Genomic DNA, 18,153 nt, shown 5'->3' on the forward strand with positions numbered 1-18,153 from the left:
ATAAAAAAATAAAGCGCTGGAGTAACTCAGCGGGTCAGGCAGTACGTGCAGAGGGAATGGAATGGAGTTGGGACCCTTCAGACTGATTATTTTGTGTCCCTAAATGCAACATGTTTTTTTAGGACTGAGACCAACTTAGTAAAATGAACAGCAATATTCTTGCATCACAACCCTGAGTGTTTTGCCAGTTCTCCACATTGTTTCTCTTAGATCACACCTTCCCAATGAACCTACTCCAACAATGAACCTACCAGGCACTACCCTGCCTGAGGTCATTCATGGAGATGCACCGCTGTGGTGAATGTATTAAATAATGTGACATAAATGCTTCTGCCGAGACTGCATGAAAATCCCAAGCCAGAAGCATTATCTTCTGTGGAGGAAGGAACTGCAGATGCTGGTTTATATCAAAGATAGCCCATCTGGTCTCTACCCAAAACATCACCTATTTCTTCTCTCCAGAGATGCTGCCTGTCTGTCTGCTGAATGACTCCAACATTTTGTGCCAGCCATTATCTTCTGCCGTGCTGCTCTGGCTGCACCAGTCCAAATGGAGCAGTGAAACGTTACTGCTCCTTGGCTGGCAAATCTCTTGCTCTGCTGATGAAGTACAGCAGCTTCCTCAAAATTCATTTAACATTACTTTAGCACTTTATTTGAATCCTCATTAATGTCAAAGAAATGAACATTTGTTTTCTGTGACAGTTTTGGCAGCTAGTGAACATAAGGCCATGGCTTTGTTTGGGTGTCAAGGACCTTCTGGGAAAGCAGCTGCTACTTGCTCTGGGAAAGTTTGTGCAGTGCAGTGCCTTCGACTACACTACATTGTGTTATCAGGAGATAACAAAGTGTAGAAAGTGCAGACTCCAAAAAATAAATATTGTCCGCTAATGAAAACTGTCATTAAGCTACTTACCTGAGAAATGAGGTGTGTGGTGCACTGCACTATCCTACACGACACTGACCTAGTCATGTTAATAAGCTGGTAGATAGCCCTCAGGTGGATTACTGAATTTAGGAGCATAGTTGATGAAACAGTGTGGCCTATGCTTTCAGAACATGAGAAAATCTTGCTTGATTTACCCAAAACATGAAAAACCAAATCAAGTTACCAATGCAGCTGTTTCAGTAACTTGAGGGCATGGAATATGCCTGGTAAACATCTTCTTTCTTGTTCTTGTTACCATCATGATTTAGAAGAAATAATAAGTTTTCTGTGTTTCTATTGAAACTGATACTTGAACTTGTTCAGCACAATGTCCAGCCTGACCTGCTGGAGCGGAACTTGAGATTTTGCAGCCATTGCCTTTATAGATGAGGAAATATTGGGCGTTGGGACATGTTGGCAGGTCAAGCTTGGTCAAATGATAAAATGTATCTTGGAGAAGACACACATCATTGCACTTGTAGGATTAACCCTTCGCAGTAAATATTATTCGCACTGCAGTCATCCTGGCAACTGCAGAGTACTCCACCCTACTCTGGCGATGGAACTAGAGATCATGCAAAATGTCTGGAGGTGTGCAGTGTCATAGAATGTCCCATTTATGACCTGCCCTATCATCCACAGAACTGCAGTACTGTTGCCGGCTGCGTTAAACTTCTGGTCCCCTAATGTTGACGATTGTTAAATAAATAATGGTAAAGGTGTTAATTGTTATGGTAAATTGCTGGAAATGGCGATTGTTGGTACTCTGACAAGTGTAAGATAGCGGTGCCTCGTGGCATCAGCCTTTGTAGTCCGTCTGTCTTTTTTTTTTAACATTTCTGTCCTGTTGAGTATATAGTTTGGTTGTAGTTTATATATTGTTTTTAGCTGTATGTGAGGGGGGGGGGGGGACTTTAAAATCTCTTCCCTGTACGGAGGACCCAACATTTTCCCTGTCAGGTCTCTGAACAGTGATATCGGGAGCTCACGGGTCCCTGGTGGGAGACCGCTTTCCGGAGCTCCCGCAATGGCAACCTCTCCCGCTCGAATTGCGGGGTTGAAAATGACCCGGAGCGGGGCCTTGCATCGCCTGGCACGGCTTTAATGGCCGTGGGACTTGCCATTGCCCACCAGGGGCTCCAACATTAAGACCTGGAGCAGGGCCTTACATCGCCTGGCGCGGCCTTAACGGCCACGGGACTTGCCATCGCCCGCCGGGGGCTTTAACATCGGGAGAAGAATGGAAAATAGGGGAAAGACTATGACTTTGCCTTCCATCACAGTGAGGAGGAGATTCACTGTGATGGATATTTGTGTAAATTATGTTAATTGTGTGTCTTGGTTTTTTTTCTTGGTGTATGACTGCAGAAACCAAATTTCGTTTCAACTTCATTTGAGGTTCAAATGACAATAAACGGTATTGTATTATTTTGTATTGTGAACATTTGTAGGCAACCTCAAAATTATCAAGATGCATCGAAATATGGAATTGGCTTCAAAATCGCTCTATCGTCATGGAGTTGCAGATTCTTCCAGCAAAGACACAGGCACTTTGGCCCAACATATGCATGCCGACCAAGACGCGCTGTCATCAACGTTGTAGCAATGCTAAATGCAATGCTAACACAGCTAAATGGAACATCTCCTTGTTCACCACACAGATTGTTGTGGTTCAATTTGGCAACATTAACATCTTGAGGATTATGATGAATGCCTCATAATGTTCGTCATGCCAGCAATAAGCACATTGAATACACAATTAAAAAAAAAACATCTGAAGTGTTCGCTTCAAGAAGGATGTTGAGAAATGAAAAATAAATCCTTTGTGTTGAAGGTCGTTCATTTTAGGAAGATTGAGTGGAATTTGAATGCTGGAATGCAGCAGTGGTTTTGTTTCCCAATATAAGGAATCACATTCTATTGGGCAATCAGCTCAAACAAGCAGGCAATAAGGTTGAGTGCAAAAGTTTTACAATAAAAGTGGGCTTCATAAAAGATTGTGACATTGATCGACAGATCCATATATTTCAAAAGCTGGAGCCTTGGTTTCAACATCACCCAGAAAAGGGAGCTGCTGACATTTAGGAAGCATCTTATTAAAAGCGGAATTGTGTTCAGCAGCCTACAATCGATGCCTGCTACGATCTCATGCTATTGGAATCTAAATCAAATGAAGTTGACATCTTTGGATTAATTAAAACGTGCTTAAATTGTATGTTTGCCTTTTGAGATTAAGGTGACACAATTAGATGTTGTAACATTGTGAGAGGTACTCAGACCACTCTCCACCACCTTCTGCGGCAGATGGTACTCTATTGGCCTCCTGAGGATCTTCAGTCATTCTGAAGAATGGGCACCATCTAAGGGCTATAAACAGCAATGCAGAGTATGGTAAAATGTTATTTTTATTTACATGGGAGAGTTTCATGTGATATTCCATAGTTCTGAAGCTCAAACTGGAACATTGCACAGATCCGTTGCTTGCAATCCAGCAGATAAAAAAGCAGTTCTGAAATATTACCAAGTATTGGATACATTTATGTATTTTTTAAATCTGACCTGAAAACTGACCTGATGGAGAGGATGTTGAATATATTGGGGTGAGGGGGGGGGGGGGCGAGGACGCGACTCGAATATTTGATGGTGCTGACCCACCATCCCATCACAAGTATTTCCTTTGTTTGATCCATTCTTCCACCTCCACATTTGATCACAACCCACGACCATAGGTTCTAAATCCACCACCAGTTTAATCTGTGTCTGTCACACAACTCCCAATAACACAAAGGCCCGGTCATCCCTTGAAGCCCAGTCCATTCATGTCCATTGTGCGGAATGGGCTTCAAGGACCTTCAAGCATCTATTGAATGCATTCTAATCACTGCAATCCCTAAACTATTGGAAAGAAAAAACTATCGGTTCAGCTCAAATGATGGAAAACAAGCAAGAGGTTGGCTCAACCTGAAAATTAAAATCTGCAAAATTTTGAAATAAAAGCAGGCAGCAGCTGTGAAAATTTAAACAAGGTCAAAGAACTGGGGAAGAAATAAAACAAAACAGTTCTAATGGAGGTGGTAAAAATCAAAGACAAGATCACAAACAGATAATCGACAGCAACTACAGCCTGTGATTCAAATATTTAGGAATTGGAGAATTTGATAGAATCCTGAGATCTAAGACTTGCCCAAGGGGAAGATGAGACAGTGTTTCTCACACACAATCTTATCTGCTCTGTGGAACAATTCATAGTTGTTTGTCAATCTCTAACTGCCTATATCAAACCCAGTCTATCACATGTATTGCCTTTGCCCTACCATCCCCCAATCATTCTCGGTAGCTGAAAGCAAACTTGTTTTCTCTTTTACCTAGTTCTGATAAAGGGACTTCTACCTGAAGCATTAATTCTCTTTCTCTTTCCACAAGATTCTGCCCGATCTGCTGAGTGCTTCCAATGTTTTCTGCCTTTGCTTCACATATCTCACCTTCCTATTGAAATCCAAGAATATCTTTGAAATAAATAGGCCTTGCTAGATTATCAGTTAAAGCTGGCATTAGATCCGTGGATTGTCAACTTGTCGTAGTGGAGAGGCTTGTGTGGTCCTGAGATCCTGAGAGTGATGCCGTCTGGTGCTATGTTCCTAGTAGGGCCACCCATGGCATTAAGGTTGAGGGGGAGGTCCCTGACAAAGAGCAATCCAACCAAGACCTCAACGGTGGAACAGGCGGAGGATGATAGCTGACTTTAGTGGAGCGTCACAACGGCTGGGAAGGCAGATGAAAGCTGCAGCAGAAAAGGGTCCCCAGTCGTCTTAGACTCCACGCAACTGGATCCTGACCCAGATCTGTCAAAGACCGTGTGGGTGTGGCTGTCTGTGCACCAGTCTCCCCACATTAAACAAAGTTAGATGAGGACTGTCATACTCGTTTCGAGTGACCGCCGATGATAGTTGCAAAGGCTAGGTGTGTGCAGGGGCTGAGCAAGAAGTTGGTTATACCCACATCTGACCTTCAACACATTGTGCACTACCCCACTGCCAAACATGAGCGGGCCAGTCTGAAAGAAACTGACACATGCACTGAATCTAGCCAACAATTCTCAGTGAAACTGTGGGCAAGTCTTTGGAGAGACTTTAGAATAGTACAGCGTGGAAACAGGCCCTTTAACCACAGAGTCCACACCGACCAGCAAGCCCCTCGTGCACTAACACTATCCTAGACACCAGGGACAATTTACAATTTACAGAAATTTGGAGTATGGGAGGACACCAGAGCACCCAGAGAAACCCATGTGGTCACGGGGAGAACGTACAAAGTCCATACAGACAGCACCCATACTCAGGATCGAACCCGGGTCTTTGACGCTACAAGGCAGTAACTCTACCAATGCACCACCGTGCCACCTGTGTGAGCTGGTTCAATTAAAGCAGCTCAGCTTTCTTTCATTTTGGTCTGGCACATCTTCCGGATGTAGATTTACACAGTGCAGCCACCGTGCACCATTTTATTAAAAAAATATCGATTTGCTATTTGGCAAGCATTTTTCTTTACAATGAAAATTTTATTTTCAAGAGCTGCATTCCAGAACTGAGTGAAAAGTAATGCCTGGAATCTACATAGATTATGGAGGAGATGCTAAAATAATTTGCTGTTAGATGGAGAAATTATCAAGTACAAATAAGATGCATCTGAGGTTGGTGAGGGAAGCAAACATGAACACTGCAAGATATAGGCCATGACCTTCCAAATACGTGCCTGAGAGCTGGAGAGATGCAAATGCTTTTGTCTTGTTCTTGAATGACTCCTCTCTACAGTGCACTAGTTTAGTCAGGCGTCTCGCATTTGCCTTGCAGGATGCCTGTGCTCACATGTAGCCTTTGGGGTTAAGCAGCCGCCAATATTCTACTGGGTAGTTTGATGCAATCATGCCTCAAGCAATACATACAATGAGGCCTCCCACTGTGAGAAAACTTTACTTCAAAGCAGGCTCTCTTCCAAACATATCCTTTTGAAGGTATAGTTTATCCACGAATTTGAGGAATATGCAAGAGTACAACGGGAATTCAAATTTCTCTGCAGATCGAGATAAAGTAGATCACAAAATGGTTGACGGGCAGCAGGGTTTAGCTTCGTTTAGCTTAGAGAGACAGAAAGGATACAGGCCCTTCAGCCCACCAAGTCTCCAGCAACAAGCAATCCCCACACATTAACACCACCCACCACACACTAGGGACAATTTTACCGTTATACCAAGCCAATTAACCTACAAACCTCTACGTCTTTAGAGTGTTGGATGAAACTAAAGAACTCGGAGAAAACCCACGCGGTCACAGGGAGAAGATACAAACTCCGTACAGCCAGCACCCGTAGTTAGGATCGTACCCGGGTCTCTGGCGCTGTAAGGCCGTAGCTCTACCGCTGCTCCACCATGCCGCCCCATGCATACAAATAAATTATTCTTTTCAGAACCTGGCAATCACAAACTGGTATACAATGGGTGCAGTTTCAATTAATTGAAAGATACAACGTCAAAATAGGCCCTTTGGCTCAAGCAGGTCAACATTGCCCATCGACCACCCATCCACACTAGTTCCAGGTAGACAAATGTGCTGGAGAAACTCAGCGGGTGCAGCAACATCTATGGAGCAAAGGAAATAGGCAACGTTTCGGGCCAAAACCCTTCTTTTCCTTCGCTTCATAGATGCTGCTGCACCCCCTGAGTTTCTCCAGCATTTTTGTCTACCTTCAATTTTCCAGCATCTGCTGTTCCTTCATAAACACACTAATTCCAGGCTCTCCCACTATCACATCCAGTCCCTACACACTAGGGGCAATTTACAGAGGCCTTTTAACCTGCAAACCCACACTTCTTTGGGATGTAGGAAAAAAACCACAGCACCCAGAGAACGAGTAAACTTCATATGATCGGATCAGACCTGGGTCGCCGGCATTGTGAGGCAGCAGCTATAGATCAGTGTGCCCCACGTCAATATGTCCTGATCCAAAAAACAAATGCCATAATCAGGAAACATAGAAACATAGAAAATCGGTGCAGGAGTAGGCCATTCGGCCCTTCGAGCCTGCACCGCCATTCAATATGATCATGGCTGATCATCCAACTCAGTATCCTGTACCTGCCTTCTCTCCATACCCCCTGATCCCTTTAGCCACAAGGGCCACATCTAACTCCCACTTAAATATAGCCAATGAACTGACCTCAACAACCTTCTGTGGCAGAGAATTCCAGAGATTCACCACTCTCTGTGTGAAAAATGTTTTTCTCATCTCGGTCCTAAAAGATTTCCCCCTTATGCTTAAACTGTGACCCCTTATTCTGGACTTCCCCAACATCGGGAACAATCTTCCTGCATCTAGCCTGTCCAACACCTTAAGAATTTTGTAAGTGTAGAAAAGAGTAGGAATCCAGTCGGCACCCAGACAAAACCCACATGCTTGGATTCGCTGGAATCAGACTACAATTTTCAAAAGGCAATTGATCACATACTTGAAAATATTTAATGCAGACACCCGAAAGCGAGTTAAGTAGCATCTGTGGAGGGAAATGGACAGTCAACCATTCAGATCCAGTCCTGACCATGTCCATTTTCCTCTGCAGATGTTGCTTGACTCTGAGTTAATGCTGCAGTCATCAGGCTATTAAACACAACAACGAATAAGCTCTGAGCTCTGAACTGCAGAAGACTATATTATTATTTGTACTATATTTGTTATTTATTGGTCTTTTTCTTTTTTTTCTCTTTCCCCGTTATATACTATGTTTACATATTCACACATTCTGTTGGGCTGCAGCAAGTAAGAATTTCATCATCCAATCCGGCATATGACAATAAAACACTCTTGACTCTTAATTTGGAGTGATAAGGTGAGTCACAAGATTATCTTCCTGTATATAAATAGTTAACTGGAGGAATAAAATTCTCAAAGGAAAAGTAAAGATCAGTACAGCTTTGAAACTTAATGAGCAAATACCGTGAATTGTGCAGGCTGGCATAATATTGTGAAGAACAGTATAAATGGATTAACTGGGGACTTGTGGATTTGTCAAGGACAAAAATTTTCAAATGAGCTAATAACCCAGGTCTATGGCCTGAGATAACAATGAAGACACGATATATGGATGATACTCATAAATGACAAATCAGAGAGCTGGTGATTCATCCATAGAAATAGACAATATATTAGGAGGGGTGAATATCTGGGGTACTGCAGTCAGCAGCAGCATCAACTGCAGTCCTGTAGAATGCTATTACTTCAGCGACACAAAAGCAGAACACTGCAGGTGTAGGAAATCTGAAATGAAAACTGAAGATGCTGCAGCTGCATGTCAATATCTTTAGTCTTTACTTTAGACTTTCAGCGTGGAAACAGGCTCTTCGTCCCACCAAGTCTGCGCCGATCAGCAACACCTTGTACACTAGCACTGTCCTACACACTAGGAACAATTTACAATTTTTACTAAAGGCAATTAGCCGACATAACTGTACATCTTTGGTATGTGGGAGGAAACCGGGACAAAAACCCACGCGGTCATGTCTCCCCGTCTCCCTCACCCTCCTCTTCCCCCCCCCCCCCCCCCCCCAACCCATTTCAGGGCACCATAATGTTTGGGGCACATGGCTTCACAGGCGTTTGTAATTGCTCAGGTGTGTTTAATTGCCTCTGTAATGCGGGTATAAGTGAAAAGCCTTTGCTGCATGCTAACCAGTCAGCGGAAAGACAATACATGATTACAATCAAGCCATTCACAGTGTATAGGTGGTACATGATAAGGGAATAACATTTAGTGCAAGGTAAAGCCAGTCAAGTCTGATCAAAAATAATCCAAGGGTCACCAATGAGGTAGATAGTAGTTCTGGACTGCTCTCTGGTTGTGATAGGATGATTCAGTTGCCTGATAACAGCTGGGAAGAAACTCTCCCTAAATCTGTAGTTGTGCGTTTTCCCACTTCTATACCTTTTGCCAGATGGGAGAAGAGGGAGTGGCCAGTGTGCGACCCGCCCTTTATTATGCTGGTGGCCTTGCAGAGGCAGCACAAATTATGAATGGAGTTAATGGAAGGGAGGTTGGTTTGTGTGACGGTCTGGGCTGCATTCACAAGTCACTGTAATTTCTTGTGGTCTTGGATGGAGCTGTCCCCAAACCAAGCTGGCTTCTATTGCCCATCTGTAGAAGTTGGTGAGAGTTGTTGGGGACATGCCAGACTTCCTAAGCCTTCTAAGGAAGTAGAGGCGTTGGTGCATTTTCTTGGTCAAGTGTGGAAACCAAGTGACAATGAAATTAATTATAGCATCCTTATTCGTTAACAAAGCCATCAACAGACGGAGGTAAATATTTTGTCATGGGATTGAAGCAAGCTGTATTTATGATTGCACCTACAGCTGCAGTATAACAATTACACATCAAGTAGAACAGACAGAGCTTGAATTAATCATGACTAACAGTTATCATTCATGTGAGGATTAATTTAATTAACTGTACTGAACAATGTAATCAAAGAATTTGATTAAAGGGATATTTAGTTTACAAAACAAGGCCATATCTCAGTTATTCCCAGTTACAAGCTGCATGTATCTGCCTAATGAGCATGACTTTTAGTTGGCAACATTGCCCATATCCCTCTCCTGACCTTCTCTTCGTAGTTCTGTTCTTGTTGCACTGGATTAATTGGTGACTTAATCGTCTTACCTGAGTAAATATCAGTACAGCTTTGGAAACTTAACGAGCAAGAACTATGAATTGTGGAATGACCATTTTTTTTGCAGTACAAAGGATCAATTAAACTGTCTTGTTGAGAGAACAGAGGACAAAGAATGAGAGTTCGTCGTCTGCATCTTAATGGCCTCACTGTGGTAATTGTCCAGCTGCACAATTTGCAGTCAAGGGCAAGTTTATCAATGGGCAGAATTCACACCTCCACCATGGAAAAGACCCATGATCCATAATTCACAATGATTGTCCGTGTTCAAGGGAAAATGAATGCCAGAGTTCTGCTTCAGTACACCTGTGCTCGCAAAACAACCTTGCAGTGTTTGAAGACAGTTTTCCGAACAGTTGTGCGCATTTGAAAATCTCCCAAAAGAATGCACAATAACTGATATTAAAACAAGGGAGGGGACATTAGCTCAAGTGGCTAAAGGCTAGGTTGAAGAAATAGTCATTCTGCTTAGGAGCAAAAAAAGAGAAAGAGACAGACAATGGACAATAGGTGCAGGAGTAGGTCATTCAGCCCTTCCAGCCAGCACCACCATTCACTGTGATCATGACTGATCAACCACATCCAGTACCCCGTTCCTGTCTTCTCACCATATCCCCTGACTCTGCTATCTTTAAGAGTTCTATCTAACTCTCTTGAAAGCATCCAGAGAATTGACCTCCACTGCCTTCTGAGGCAGAGAATTCCACAGATTCACAACTCTCTGGGTGAAAATGTTTTTCCTCATCTCCTTCTAAATGGTCTACCCCTTATTCTTAAACTGTGGTCCGTGAACCTATGCTGCTCTCCCTCAAGGCAAGAATGTCTTTCCTCAAATTTGGAGACCAAAACTGCACACAATATTCCAGGTGTGGTCTCACAAGGGCCCTGTACAACTGCAGAAGGACCTCTTTGCTCAACTGAAGAGGTGCAGAGGTTTATAATGGGAATTCCAGGTTTATGGTTTAAACAGCTGAGGCCACCAATTGGTGTGGGAAGAAGAAAATGCAAAAGCGGACCAATCTGCTGAAGCATAATCTGTTCTGGGGTCATGTGGTGGAGTATACCGTAAAGGAGTGGTTAGACATGTTTGTCAAGGGAATTAAAATGTTGAAATTGAGGCATTGGTGAATCTGGATCCAAAAGCAGTCTGTGGTGGATTATGGTAAACACAAAATGCTGGAGTAACACAGAATCTCTGGGGAAAAGGAATATGTGACGTTTTAGGTTGAGACCTTTCTTCAGACTCAGAAGGAGGTATGAAGCAGGGTCTCAACCTGAAATGTCACCTATTCTTTTTCCCCAGAGATGCTATGAGATCCACCGAGTTACTACAGCATTCTGCGTCTATCTTCTGTGTAAACCAGCATCTGCAGTTCCTACACATGTTGATTAAGGTAACATTGTTGCTTTTTATGGAATAGGCAGGAACATTTTAGAATATCTCAGCCAGCAGAGGGCATGCATTGTCTGTGTCCCAATATTAAATTTCAATCTGAAACCATCTATTCCATTCCAGACAACCTCATGATATACATACTGTCCAGTATAAGGATCAAAATTATTTATTCGGCATATGCACCCAGAATAGAACAATGCAATTCTCACTTGCTGCAGCTTTACAGGCACATTAACGCGACAACATAGCAAATAAATATACAATAATCAAAAATTCAATAAATTATCAGTGATAATTGGAGACCGGACCATAATAGTGGTTTGGTCACCTAGAATGGTCAAACACGAATGACCATAACATGCATTGCTCCCTCTCTCCTTTCTCAATGGTGAGTTTGTCATTGTCTTCACTGTAGCTTCTTGTTTGGTGCAGACGCTGCTTTGAGTAGTGTCAGGTGTCCTAATTCACTCATACATCACATGCACTTACATCCTGAATGACCCATTCCATCAAATGCTGCCCTATTCTTAATGAAAAATGGTGCTATGTTTTCAGTCTTTCCATTAAACCATTTTATGTTGGCTACCTGATCTCGACTTCCTTAATGCTCCTGGTTTGCTTGGCATTCCCAGTTTTATGAAAAGTTCAGCTTTATTCGCTTTATCCATCTGCTTAATTTGACTTGTTTACTTGGCCTTTCTCTATTCATTAAAAACGCAAGTTGTTTCTGCGCTACTTCCTTAATCCTGCTTGGTTGCTTGCCAATTTTCTATTTATGAGCTGCTCAATTCTTCTTTTTAGAATTTTAAGAATGATCTTGCTAGTATATAGGATCAATGCAATACTAGGTTTATGGTGCATTCGCCCACATCCCCTTTTTTGATATCAGAATATATGATGTTTATTTCTATTCATTAAATCGAGATTTTATTCTGCATTTGTTAGCAAATAGCTGTTGGAGACATGATCTCTGCCATATCAACTTGAAAAGCCCATTAATGCCTCTTCTTCCTGAGTAGATCAAGGAGATTTGGTACGTTAATGAATACACTCTTGAACTTACAGGTGTAGTGGAGGGCAGATTGACAGGATGCATCACAGCTAGATTCAGCAACCCAAATGGCCACGATCAAAGGAGATGACTAAGGATGGTGGACAACATCCAGTCCAGCACGGAAACTGACCTCCCCTCCATTGAAAGCATCTATAGGAGATGCTGCCCCATAAAGGCAGTCAGTATCATCAAAGGCCCACACCACCCTGGCTATGCTTCCATGAAACTGGGATGAAAATAAACACATTTTGGATATGATTTCTTCCACACATCGGAATACAAATGACAACCAATCGTGCTTGATGAAATGGCAATAAAAAAAAACAACAAACATGATGGATTGATACATTCAAGGAAACTACGTCAGTTTTGCGATGTGGTTGGTGATAAATCGTGGGATAAACAATGGTTCGATACAACTTGATCGCCTGACTGATGGAAGAAAGATTATGGGAATTCAGCTAGAAGATCTTAGGTATGGTCAAATGTATAGGTGACGCAAGTATGGATGAAAATTTTGACAGCAGACACAATGATTAAGAACCTTTCCCACCACGGTCATTTCTTCTTCACCCTACTCCCACCAGGCAGGAGGAGGAATGACTGGGGTAATTCCCTGAAAGTTCATACTGCGAGACTCTAGAATAGCTTCTTCTCATGTATTAGGCTTCTGAATGCACCTTCCATGAGTTAGGGACAGTTCCGATTCGTCAACTGGATTGTTTCTCTAGAACTGTTATGCAATAGTATTGAGAACTATATTCTCCACTCTGCTTTATTTCACTCTGCTTCATCTTGTTATACTTACGTTGGATTGATTGTATTCATGTATAGTGTTATCTGACGATTGGATAGCTTGCAAACAAAAGCTTTTCACTGTACCTCAGTACAGGTGGCAATAATGAACCTAAGCATTGACCTCGGCCAAGAGAGGGAAGGTTTTAGGAAGATAAAGATAAATCGCCTCTCTGAAGGAATAAGTTTGAGTTGGAGACTAATAAGTCAGAAAGGGCTATGAACGTGTGAACAAGTGTAGGGGAATGGAATTTACAGTGGCACCCAAATACAAAGGCTTCGGGATTCTCATTTTTAACCTGACGAACAGTACAACAAAACAGCTGTTGGTAACAGCTGCAGGTAACAGTTCATTGGATATGTAGGAAGTAAGTAAATGAAGGTGATAGACTGCTGGACAGTGTTGGCAGCGGTATGGAACACTGTGCCTTTGAATCACTTCATTAAGGGGACATTATAGAGCTGGGAAAGTTGAGAAATAACAAAATGTAGAAATGAAATATAACCCATTCCAGGACATACTCTGACTTTGGCGGGAACCAATAAGAGTGGAACCATCAGATGTCAACCCCACAGTTGGATAAGGCAGCTTTTGGAAAAGACAATGTGGTTATTACAGAAAAGTCAAAGATGAGGAATGATGGGGTATTAATATCTCAGGTGCAGATGAAGTTATTTGTGACTTCTGAAGAAACCTAACCCAATTGAAGGGGCTCAAATATGGGATCTGGGAGGTAACATGATCACTGCAACTCATTAGGTAAAACAGGGGATGGGTCAATATGTCATGATAGAGGTGTTAAAGTTGGGTTTAAAAGAAAGCTTCTAGTTTTATGAACCACTGGGTGTTTTATTCAGTTAAGATTGCCGACATTAATAAAGGACTGCAGGCACAGATAATACTAAGAACTGCACAGATTTATTTGTGAATCCGGAACAAGTTTACTAATAAAGTTAGAACTGGTCACCTTCAGTATAATTACACTCTGTAAAAAATAATTATAATTGTAATAGTAATTGTAAAAAGAGTCCAATTGTGTTGAACCATGGAAGAGTTTATGCTCATTGATATGCAAATAAGACTGAACATAATCAGAAAATTCAATTCACAAACTAGTACAATTGGACCACAATTTCTCTCCAGGTCACTGCTTGCATTGAGAGCACAAATATTTATGCCATTTTATGTGCAAGACCATACTTTGCAATCTTCACTGCAAAGCTGGACCTAAAATTACCTGGCACACTAAATTTAATGTCAAGCAACTGACATTTAGACTTCATTTTTCAATTAATGTGAGCTTTGCCTGGACTTATTTGAATCCCTATTTTATCTGAGGGTTGCTTGAAAGTTTTCAATGCCTGCGTTTGCAGGCTGTTGAGAAATGGATTTCTTTAAGCAAATGTTTCTTTGAGTGGCCTTTCCCCACCTCGAGTTCATCTGCCTGCTCATATTTAAGTTTCCAAGTTTATCTGTTTATACTGTGAAAAGTTATGACTTTAATCTGTCCATGAGCTATTAATTTCCAATTGCCCGTTTAGACTGTGTCATAGTCATCATGAAGCACAGTGTGTGTGTGTGTGTGTGTGTGTGTGTGTGTGTGTGTGTGTGTGTGTGTGTGTGTGTGTGTGTGTGTGTGTGTGTGTGTGTGTGTGTGTGTGTGTGTGTGTGTGTGTGTGTGGTCACCGGCACAGTGAAGCAGGCCCCTTTGGCTCAACTTGCCCATGATGATCAAGATGCCCTATCTACACTAGTCCTGCCTGTGGTTGGACTCATCCCTTTCCCCTCCAACTGCAGAAGATGCAACACCTGTCGCTATACCTCCTCCCCCGACTGTGTCCAGGGACCCCAACAGTCCTTTCAGGTTAGGCAGTTCACTTGCACACCCTCCAACCTCAGCTACTGTATCCGTTGTTCAAGATGTGGACTCTTATACATCGGCGAGACCAAACACAGACTGAGTGTGTCACAGAACACCTTCGCTCAGCCCGCATGAACCAACCTGATCTCCCGGTTGCTGGACAATTTAATTCTCCTTCCCATTCCTGCAAAGACCTTTCTGTCCTCGGTCTCCTCCATTGCCAGAGTGACGCTAAATGCACATTGGAAGAACAACATCTCATATTCCGCTTGGGCAGCTTACAGCCGGTGGTATGAGTATCGATTTCTTCAGGTAGACCCGGCATTCCCTGTCTCTCTATCCCTCATGAATCATTTCTTTAGACCTGCGAGTGAGATATGCATCCAAAGTCACATTCTTAAATGTAGTGCACAGGTATGTGATGTCCAAAAGACTATGATACGGAGAAAGCTTTGCTTACAGAAGAGTGGACCAGTAGGAAATGGATAAATATTCAACATATGAATAGATGCCTCCTGACATCCAAGAAACTGTGGAATTCTTTGCCACAGAGGGCTGTGGAGGCCGTCAATGGATATTTTTAAGGCAGAGATAGATAGATTCTTGATTAGTACAGGTGTCAGGGGTTATGGGGAGAAGGCAGGAGAATGGGGTTAGGAGGGAGAGGTAGTTCAACCATGATTGTATGGTGAAGTAGACTTGATGGGCTGAATGGCCTAATCCTACTCCCATCACAAATTTATGAACGTATACCAATCAGCCATTCTGCCCGATCACATTTCTCAGTGTGCTAAGAATGGAATGCAATCTGGTTACATTTTCCAGGCTTTCAAGAGAGAAACTGATCAAAGTTTCATGTGCCTGATAGTATTAAATGAATCAGGTTAGTGACAAGCCCAGCTATGGAACTGCTGTTTCTCCCCTTGGCAACAAATTGCAGCAGGAAGTAAAACAGTGGAACAAAATTAATCCAACAGACACGCGAGATAATAGAAATTTTACAGAAGATTGTAAACTTAATGCACAGAAGCAGCTTCAGATGTTGTCACTGAATTGTTAGTCAAGCCACTTTCTCTCTCCCAGTAGATTAGATTAGTTGAGAATACACTGCATTTCTAATTCTTCTTCTGTGTCTATTTTAAATCTAATAACTGGCCATTTCATTGTTCATCAGTTCAATGTCAGTGCATCTTAATAATCTTAGATTAAATACTAATGCCAGGGCCAAAACAAATGCACAATTCACAGTAATAACCATTCATGCAAACAAAATTGCATGTAACTTTGCACAACATGCAAAAGGAATCAATAAATTTAGTTTAGTTTAGTTTATTGTCACGTGTACCGAGGTACAGTGAAAACCTTTCTGTTCCATGCTATCCAGTCAGCAGAAAGACAATACATGATTACAATCAATCCATTTACAGTGTATAGATAGGAAATAACATTTAGAGCAAGGTAAGGCCAGCAAAGTCCAACCAAGGATAGTCCAAGGGTCATCAAGGAGGGAGCTAGTCGTTCAGCACTGCTCTCAGGTTCATCTACCAAGTAAAATATTTTGGAAATATTCTAAAACTAAAAACTGAAAAGGCCGAAACATTCAGTAGATCAGGCAGCAACTGTGGAAAAAGAAACAAATAACATTGCAGCATAAGGATCTGCTTGGATCTAGCCAATAATAGTCTGGAAAAGGATAAATCCATGCCATGGAACCAGCTGAATCTTTGTTGCTATTTTTCCCCAGGGGTCAATAGTAGGCATCATCTTTGCACTGAAGCCGTTGCAGTCTGCTTTTTTCTGTCAATATAATAACTTTTCCTCTATATTAAAGATCTTCGAGGCTACAATACTGCCCAACATTTCTCTCACCATTTCCTAATTTCGTAATTCACATACATTTAGAGATTTACCGCTTACAGGTGATTACCAGTAAGAATGCAGAAAATATTTTTTTGTTTCATGCAAGCACTGGGTAATCACACTAATAGAATGCATTAGCACATAAATATGGAACAATTCTGCCTGCTAATTAAAGAGGATCCTAACCCTGTTAAAAAAAATAGATCAAGTAATTCCTTGCCAACATCTTGGTTACTAGTGTCACACAGTGCAATTTCAATCTAATTACTTTTACACCCTTAGATATCTCACAGCGAACATTTAGTGTATACATAACCTCATGTTGGGTTTAAAATGAAAACTGATAAAGCAATGATCATTTAATGTTTGTTTTTTGTTTAATCCACTAGTTTCATTTACTTTACTGGAATAGTATTGTTAAATTTGAACATGAAATATTCATGTTAAAATAATGTCACTGATGGAGATGTCTGATCATAGACTTGAGTAAGAGAAAAAGATCAACTCAATACTTTTTCATATTAACAATACTGCTTCATCCAACATTGTGCTGTATTAATCTGACTAGCAATTGTTAAAACTGACCTTTTTCATTAAACATCTAGTTTAACAGGAAATGTTGTAAAATGAGCCATGATAGATATTTCTTTCCATCTCATCTCCCTCAGGCAGGATGAAGAGGGAATCTGGTTAATTGATTTCTATCTCAACTTAATGGGCCTCACAATGGGGGAGAATTTTAAATGGGACAAGTCAGACTTTTGATGTTATTCCGTTTCATTTAAAATGCCATCTAAAAGCAGAGTATGGAAGCAATGCAGCATACTAGCCAAATGGACAACTAGACTTTGGAATGACCCTGACAAATTCTATTGCCTCACAAGCTTTAGCAAAGCAGCATTTTATTTCCACTGAACGTGACTTTGTGAAATAGACACTCTGTGTCATACACAACAGGCAACTTAAGTAACCTTGCACTTACGTAAACAATTCTGTACTCAGTCCATAGTGCAATCAAGGCAGTCTGCAATTTGCACTACGCTGTACGAAGATTCAAGTTTACATCGGAAACAAGCCAACAATGGCGGCGTGCCTACCCAGAAGGCCGTACCCAGAAGGTGCCCAGGCGCCGCTTGGACAGTTAATACCCTCAGTGAATTATTTCGGGCAGGGGATGGGGATGGTGATTCCGATGTGTAAAATCTGACTTACGTATGGATTCACGGAATGTAATCCTTACACAAGACAGGGAGTGCCTGTAATAATATCGCATCTATTTTCTTCCATTGGTTTTCAGATTTTTAAAGCCTATTATGTTTCTTTAACAGAATAATTATATTAATTGCACCTCACCATTATATTGCTAATTTGTGTTCTGTAATTGATGTAAATAATACTAAATAATCTGTAGAACCAAAAGATTGCTTATTTTTTAATAAACAGCTGATGGATCTATATATCTTGATCGACACTGCATGTTGCCACTACCAAAAAATGATCATTTAGCTCTCTGTGCAGATTGAATGCCACTAATAATGGGTAAC

The 18,153-nt window shown here is 41.6% G+C and overlaps 1 protein-coding gene across 2 annotated transcripts in view; it reads right to left on the reverse strand.

Annotated features, from left to right (window-relative positions):
- The window catches only part of LOC129704532 (contactin-4-like), a 796,241-nt gene that overhangs the window by 300,599 nt on the left and 477,489 nt on the right, over window positions 1–18,153 (reverse strand). The window lies entirely within an intron of this gene.

This window comes from Leucoraja erinacea, chromosome 16, assembly GCF_028641065.1.
Source record: "Leucoraja erinacea ecotype New England chromosome 16, Leri_hhj_1, whole genome shotgun sequence".
Taxonomy (NCBI): domain Eukaryota; kingdom Metazoa; phylum Chordata; class Chondrichthyes; order Rajiformes; family Rajidae; genus Leucoraja; species Leucoraja erinaceus.